Source organism: Watersipora subatra, chromosome 6, assembly GCF_963576615.1.
Source record: "Watersipora subatra chromosome 6, tzWatSuba1.1, whole genome shotgun sequence".
Taxonomy (NCBI): domain Eukaryota; kingdom Metazoa; phylum Bryozoa; class Gymnolaemata; order Cheilostomatida; family Watersiporidae; genus Watersipora; species Watersipora subatra.
The window spans coordinates 9,197,887-9,206,674 of NC_088713.1; the positions used below are offsets into that span (position 1 = coordinate 9,197,887).

At 33.2% G+C, this 8,788-nt stretch overlaps 1 protein-coding gene across 1 annotated transcript in view; it reads right to left on the bottom strand.

Moving 5' to 3' along the window:
- LOC137398623 (uncharacterized) overlaps window positions 1–7,998 on the bottom strand; it is a 45,814-nt gene extending 37,816 nt beyond the window's left edge. Inside the window, exon 1 of the mRNA XM_068084791.1 lies at window positions 7,970–7,998. The gene's annotated coding sequence lies outside the window, so the exon portion shown is untranslated. The remainder of the gene's footprint in view (window positions 1–7,969) is intronic.
- Window positions 7,999–8,788: the final 790 nt, after the last annotated feature.

Below are 8,788 nucleotides of genomic sequence, written 5' to 3' on the forward strand. Positions count from 1 at the left end.
GGTATAACATGATACTCCACCTATGATTACTAGTATGTATATCATATAATGTATAACATGAGATTCTACCTATGATTACTAGTATGTATATCATCTAAACTATATAGTGTGATACTCTACCTATGATTACTAGTATGTATATCATCTAAGGTATAACATGAGACTCCACCTATGATTACTAGTATGTATATCATCTCAGCTATAACATGATACTCTACCTAGGATTACTAGTATGTATATCGTATAAGGTATAACGTGATACTCTACCTATGATTACTAGTATGTATATCATCTAAGGTATAACATGATACTCCACCTATGATTACTAGTATGTATATCATATAATGTATAACATGAGATTCTACATATGATTACTAGTATGTATATCATCTAAGCTACATGTATATAGTGTGATACTCTACCTATAATTACTAGTATGTATATCATCTAAGGTATAGCATGATACTCTACCTACGAATAATAGTATGTATATAATATAAGATATAGTATGACAGACTAACTGCGTTAACTGGTATGTATATCATCAATGGTACATGTATAACCTGATACTCTTTCTATAGTTAATAGTAAGTATATTACACAAGCTATAGTATGATACTCTACCTGTAATTACTAGCCTGTATAAATCCTACAGAAAGCAGCACGAAAGATTATATTTGTTTAAACTTGACTTAACCAAACAACATGATAGAGAGATAGCTAAGAATCCTTTGATAGAGTTGGAGTAATATTTAAATAAGAGATGGTGAGTCACTGCCCATAGTTCAATCCATCCTTATCAGGGACCCAAGCATTCTTTTGTAAGCTTATGGGCTAATAGAGTTATTCCTTGTGGGCTAGTAGAGTTATCCCTTCATTCGCACAAAAAGTGATCAACAGAATCAAGTTTTTTGACAAAATCACACACTATATTGTTAACAAAAGTCTAATATACACACAGGATATTTCTGTAAACTAATCTAATGTTAATTTTGTCACACCCAACAGTCAAGCTTTTTGAAAAACGTTTGTGCTGTTGTCAGTTTAGTCTGTCGATATGATTTTAAAATTGTTTGCAAGCATGTTAAACGTTTTAAAATTTGACAATGTTTTTTTATTTAATGTATTTAAAACTTTCACAGTTTCAAGATTTTTTGGCAAACCAAAACTCTCGTGTTACCTTAAACAGATTTAATGTTTAAATTCATTAAAATAATTTTGTTTTTTGGTGTTGTTAACAATTTTATAAATACTTAATACAAAAAAATTAACAAATAGAAAAGTTTTATAGGTTACACAGAATTTGTAATAATAAGTTTTATAATTTATGTAATTTTAAAATTTCACATAGTTATAGAATTTATATAATTATATATGCATTTGTTATAGTTATTTAAAATATTTATACAATTTATGTAACAAAAATTTTAGAATAATTCAAACACGTTCAGAGCAATTATTAATCCAATTGCTGCCTTTTATGTTTTAGTCACCAGGTGCAAAGTAGGGTTGATTGTTCTTCTAGCTAGTTTGTACATTTCTGTTCCGGTTCATTCTATCAGTTAGTAGCCCTACTGCTCCCACAAGAGTTGTGCTCTCCTTGTAGTCACCTTCGTTATACTAGCCCAATGAATCATTCGATATCTCGAATTTAATTGGATAAAATTATCTTGCTGAAGTTTTACACTTTACAGCTGTAGCGACCTAGTTTTGATTTTGACAACAAAACAAAAGTACATATATGTATTAGATAATTACGTATATAAATTATATAATATGTATAATAAATTTGTAATTAGATTGGTAATCCAAAAAGAAACAGCTAGGAGTTAATTGTCATTAACTCCTAGCATTACATATCTGTTTCATTATTAAATGTAATTTCATTAAATGAAATTTTGATTCAAGTTATTTTAATCTAATAATGAAATAGACCTATGCATCAATTTATCAGCACAGATACATGCAGCAGAGACGTATGCATCATATAGATGCATACGTCTCTGGTGCATGTATGGCACTGTATTCCGAACCAGATTTATCCTGGAACTAAATACACGGTGAGTAACTGCACATGGAATTTGACACAAAAGCAACAGCGTCTGGATGCCCTTCGTAACACCACTATTCGTCCTTCCGTGTTTTGAACCACAGATCTACTGTTTACATGCCAGTCCACTAATCACTCAACCACGGCTGCTCGGCAGCCGCAGGTCTTAAAAAGCTTTACAAGTTTTAACTAGTATATCAATACTAGCTGTGCCACCTGGCGATGCCTGGTAATAAAAGTCTTTGGTCAGAAAATTGATTTGATTAATTTGATTTAACACATAACAACATTTGTTCTAACTTCTAAGTTTCATTCTAACTTTCAAACTATATATATATTATATATATATTATATCTATATATATTATATATATATTATATATATAATGAGAATGGTGTTTTGTGTAATTGAAATAAATTAGGGGAAAATAAAAACGACAGTAAAGGTTTTCAAACTTTGTCAAACAACTTTTAAACTTCATATCACAAGGAAAATGTTTCGTGCAGGTCAAACAAATTAAAAAAATAAAACAATTATAAAAAGGTATAGATGTAAATGTGAAATAACTAAACAGTAATACCGAAATTATGTATGTTTTGTTATGATTACAATAAAACATGATTTAGTAATGATACAATTAATACACACTGATAAAACAAAATATAAATCTTGGACATGTTGAATTAGTAATAACAATTCTTGCATAGAAGTGTGTGTATGAAAAAGATCCCTGTTCCAGCCGAAGCTATCCATCAAAACTTTGAATATGACGACACTGGTACCTCTTGATACCGGTACAAATGTAGAAATTAGATACCGTACTGTTTTTGTGCGACCGAATGGAGAGATGATAATTCCCACCGAGACATAATAATTGTCTGTGTGGGAAGAATTGGTCTTGACCTCAGATATAGTAATTAAACCATATGAAAAATGTTTCTTAACAGGGGCATCGTAACGCATAGCCGCATTAGTAAAATAATCAGCGTGCGCTATATCTATAGCCTGAATGACACACATACTTTAGGAAATATATATATATAAATATATATATATATACATGTATATATATATATATATATACGTATATATATATAGATATATGTTTAGTAGAACTGCTTTCAACAAGATTCGAACTTGCACTTTTACTTTTTACACGGCATGCTACCACCTGCCCTAATCACAAACCTTGCTAGATTGTAAAATAATTGTGTACATACTTATTCTCTGCACTATATTTTCACCCTTGATGATCTCTTACGACACACTAGACTACCAGGGTACTAGTGCTACTGAGTTTCAACAGCTTATCCGTTAAAGTTGCCTCAAAGAAACTCCTACAGCTTATAACCAGACACCAGTACCTTGCCAATTCACATTATAAAACAGCTTTATGCAAAAAGAGCATTTTATTTTAATAAACATAATTTACTTGCATACTTTTTGTTTTTATTTCAATATCTAATTTGCTTTAAACAGCATAAATGTAATTAATGTCTATATGTTCCTTTTACTATGTAAATATAATCGTGACTCCACGAGAAAGAACTTTCAGCTACCGTCGGCTCTGGTAACACCACCCGCCATTTTCATTCAAAACTTTGTGGATGTCCAGGACTGTATATTCTAACAAGCTTCAACCTACTAGTAAATACCTGTACCAGCGAACTTAGCCGGAAACAATCATAGAAGTATGCAGAGCTAAAGCTTACCTAGAAATAAAATAGAGGTATTTCGGCAGCAATTTTCAATAGCTAAGGGATTACTAGCTATCTCTATGTTCTCACTGCGACTACTCGCTGTGCACTGTTGACGGATCAGAAAGCAGTCAACATGACTGAGCTATAGGCTCCATTGACTTCACTGATAAGAGTGTTATTTTACAGGCGATAAGAGTATTGGTAATAGAGAAGGAATCAGCTGGGAGTTATGTGTACCGTCTATAAACAAATGCATGCATGAATACGTATGAGTCAATTTTTGTTTGCCTCTGTATATGTATGCATACCTCTGTGACTGTGTTTGTACCTTTGTGGGTGTGTGTGTGTACTTCTATGAGCATGTGTATACCTCTATTAGTGTGTTTGTACCTTTGTGGGCATATGTGTACTTCTATGAGCATGTGTATACTTCTATGAGTCTGTTTGTACTGTTGTGGGTGTGTGTGTACTTCTATAAGCATTTGTATACCTTTATGAGTGTGTAAGTACCTTTGTGGGTGTGTATACTTCTATGAGCATGTGTATACCTCTAAGAAAGTGTTTGTACCTTTGTGGGTGTGTGTACTTCTATGAGCATGTGTATACCTCTAAAAGAGTGTTTGTACTTCTATGAACACGTTTATACCTCTATGAGCTTGAGTAAACTTATTTGACTGCGCATATATCTCTATGAGCGTGTTTGTATCTCAATGAACACACATTTGCTTCTGCGAGCATGTGTATGCTTCTATGAGTGTGTGTATCTCTTCATGACTATATGTATATTTTAGGACTATGTTTACAACTCTAAGCATTCGTATACCTCTATGACCACGTGCATACCTTTATTACCATATTTATATCTCTAAGAGCGTTTTTTTTTACTTCTATGAGCATTTTTAAATGCTCATAGAAGTATTGTAGTGGCAGCCAGCAGAGCATCAGGGCTGTGGAAACCGAATCCCTGGTCACCCCAGTTACTGGGCCGAGCCATTCAATCATTGGAGAAGACTCAGTCACCGTTAGGAATGCTCGAGCTACCGAGAGGACCAAGAAGACTGTAATAGATCACTGGACGCAAAACAAACCCAAAAATAAAAAATATATATAAAAGGAGCACGAAACGATTGTTAAGGCAGAGTTGTACGCACACTTTCTGCATGTTTGCATATTGTGTATTGTCAATCTTACATGTATACTAATGTATACTTATTTATTTAAATATATATTCCATTGGAGTTTAACACTCAGGGCTATTGCTTGACTGTCTTGTGGAGAGTGTTAGGTATTCAAACAGGAAGTCCCTTTATTTAATCAGGTCAAGGTTACATCAATGTATAATAACAAGGTCAAGGACATTCAGTATAATAATAGAGTTAGTAGTAAAGGAGGCCGGCAGTTTCCTTTGCAGTACAAGCTATAATTTTTTTGAAAAGCTGGATACTAAGACTCTTTGCTGTTGAACATTGTTATCAATATTTAGCCTTAAAGTTTTTATTACATTAACGCAGGGGTTAGGGAACCTATGGTTCTCGAGCCATATGTGGTTCTGTTGATGATTGTATCTGGCTCTTTGATAAATCAGTGAAAAAAAGAATCCATAATTTTGCTGGTAATTTAATTACATAGTAATAAAATAATGCTGAAATTACAGCTAAAATAAACAAAATAAAAAATAATGTCCATTTAAATTTTTTTTATTTTCTTTTGCACCTTTTTGAAGTGGCACGCGCAGCAAAGAGATTATAGTGCTTTCTGTACTCCGCTCTGCACAGGCCACACAGAAGACACACAAGACGTTTTTAGATCAAAATGCACACCCTTCAAACCAAAACATGGCTAAAAAAATTGTTATTTGAAAATTGTTCAAAATACATCTAGTTTATTATAATTTTAAATTGCTTAAACATACTAAATTTGTTGGTCTTCCTTTTCCATTTTATGTTTTCGAGATTCAAAATATATATATGGCTCTTCTAAAATTAAATTTTGAAACATGTGGGTTTTTTTACTCTTTCAGTCAAAAAGGTTTCTGACCCCTGCATTAATAGTTTAGAATGCTTGTCTTGACCTACTAAGATAGCGAAACACCAATCTCTAATATCATTTCATTATATATGGAACCCTACAGTACTTGGAAAACTGAATACTAATGCATACTGATGTTATTCATTGTCATCAGTATTATATTTTAATATTTTTATCTCATTCAAGTTTTAGAATGTTGGTCTACAGCTACAAAGATAGGGCAACTCCTGTTCTTATTAGAAATTCACAAACTAGCTTAACTAATCTTGCAATGTTCACTGGTATCATTACTAATAATGATGATAGATCATCAGGTGAGCCAATAAGTACCTGCAAAATTATTCTACAATTCTGGAAAGTGAATGAAAGCTGAATAGTGTGGGTTCGATTCTCGCTTGGTCCAATTTCTTTTTCAACCTCCAACCATGGTTTTGGACAGACAGACAGAAAAATTGATAGACATGTCTTGTATTATAGTAAAGCTTGGAAAAGTTTTTCTAGATTTCCAAAGGGGAAACAACTCTATTTTTATGTTTGTTTCCTACCTCACAGGAATAGGCAGCCCCAAAGCATTGATGCATTTTTTTTTAAAGTTCAGTTCTTAAAGCATTTTTTATCTGGAAGACCTTAAAAAAGGTTAAAGCTAATTAGATGAAGCCAAGAGATCCCAAGATCAGAGCAGGAGTAAATATGACTTGACTAACATATTGTGTCATGGCAGACGACAATACCTGTAACTACTATTTATATATAAATATTTGTGTTTGTTTGTATTCTGTCTGTTCATGTGTTCAGTCATACACTGAATTACGTATATACAAAAAACACAGTTCATAGAAATACAACACAATAAACAGACACAAACATATTTCACAAAAATAAACAAACACCTTTATTTAAATGTTGCAAATATTTATTAAAACCCTTCTGCGCAAAAATTTTTTACTTCTTGCGCAACGCCACACATTCAGCTATATGTATATAAAATCATGCTCTGTTGGGGTCGTCAGCATTGTGTTATAACAAGATTGAATGATATGGCAAATACCTCTTATCTCGATATGCACAGAGATGTAGGAACTGTTTATGGTGGATTAAAATAAACACATAAATACTCAAAAATAAATATGATTATTTAACGCTTTCAAATTATAGAGTTCAAACACGATTTCAAATTATAGCAACAAGTGGCTAGCTCTCATTAATAGGGCTTTACAAAAACTAAACAAGTTACTCAAATATCATCTCTATTGACTTCGATAAGTCAATTTTATTTTATGCACATCAACAATCTTTTCTCTTAAAGAGCGCCCACTCAACCAAGCAGTGACTAGTAAATGTTATACCTATTCGGTTGAAAAATAAATGTACTCAGCATGTGTGAATTTAGTATAGAAAATTTCTTCGATATTTGTCCCAAAACACTAATCTAAATAGGATTAGAGTGCACAGTGTTGTGCAACCTCATAGCTTCTAATTTTGAGCAAAAAGGAATACAATGAATGTGATTTGAACCTGCTACTGTCAAAAGCTATGCTGTATAAGGTATCGCCATCACATAACCCAGAATTGCTTATTACAAAGTAGTGATAAAACTAGATGCTTGATTATAAATTTTGGTTGTTGAATAGAGATCAGTAGTTGTTTAGCGGCCTCAAACATCTGACCGGTGTACAGAAGGTTGGAGTTGAATTCACCAAAAAGCCTGATCTCTGGTGCAAGTCTCAACAAAAACCGATCATACACTCCTGTGTACAGTAAACACTCCTATAACATGAATAATCCATTCAAAGAATGTTTATGTTGAAAGAAGTTCACATGATACAGACAGTAAATTATAAGACAATTGTGTAATCTGTTCCAAGATCTTTCCAAACTCTCCTCTTTCGCCTTAAATTAAGAAAAACCAAAACTTTCTAATGTACAGTAACTATGGTATTTCACCCAAATTCCTCTCTTTGTCAAATCAACCAATGCGTATCAGTCACCCCAAAGAAAAACACTTGTTCAACTGAAGTTGTGCTTTAATAGAACTGGTTTGAACCGGTAGAAAAGTATATGATTTGTTACAAACTTAACGGCTTTTCATTGAGATTGATTTGTCAAGTACGCCAGCTACTGGAGCTTTTCTTGCGCTTCCAGAAAAGCCCAAGAGTAAGGGCAGCATGTAGGATTAGTGTACAGCACTCACCTATATAACCCCCTCTGTTCCGATCCAGCGTTCTAATGAGTGAGCGATGAACTAACCTATGTTTGAAGCAATTATCTCCAAGAATAGCAAATTACAGTGTGAGTACCTTTGGAACAGACAGGACACATACAATATATATACATCCTTTACATTCTTTGTACAGCCGTCTGGATACTTGTTGTCATCGTATCTCATTTCAGCCTTACGCTTGAATGCGTTTGAATGAATTTGATTGTTATCTACTCATTTGTATGTTACAGTAAGGGTTGTGACCAAGAAATAGCAATAACATGAAACCAGCCAATTTTGTACGGCGTATAAATGTGCACAAAAGCTATTACTCATTTAGGATAACAAGCTCGCATTCATAAGCCTTGAGTGGATTGTCAAAACTAGCAACCTGTCAACTATTGTCAACTTCATTGCCAAACAGTACCAAGTGTAGGAACAGTTTTCATTTATAACATGAGCTATCAGAACATTGATTATTTTATTTGGAATTAGAACAACTAGAATAATATATTTAATATCTAAATAGTAGTAAGTCCAGTGATGCTCGTTGTTGCTTTTATTTTTCATCAGACACGCGGGTGGGTGTTGAGACGCTGATTCTCAAAAACCAGATGGCGTTTTTGTAACCAGATATTTTAGGAATTTGATGGAAGGTCGTGAGTATGTTCATATCAAGTTGGACAGAAATAGGCAAAAATGTAAAAAATCATAGCACTTACACAAATTATCATACACATACGCACATGCATACACGTGCATACTCAAGCATAAACACATACACTCGCGCGCACACATGCACACACGCAG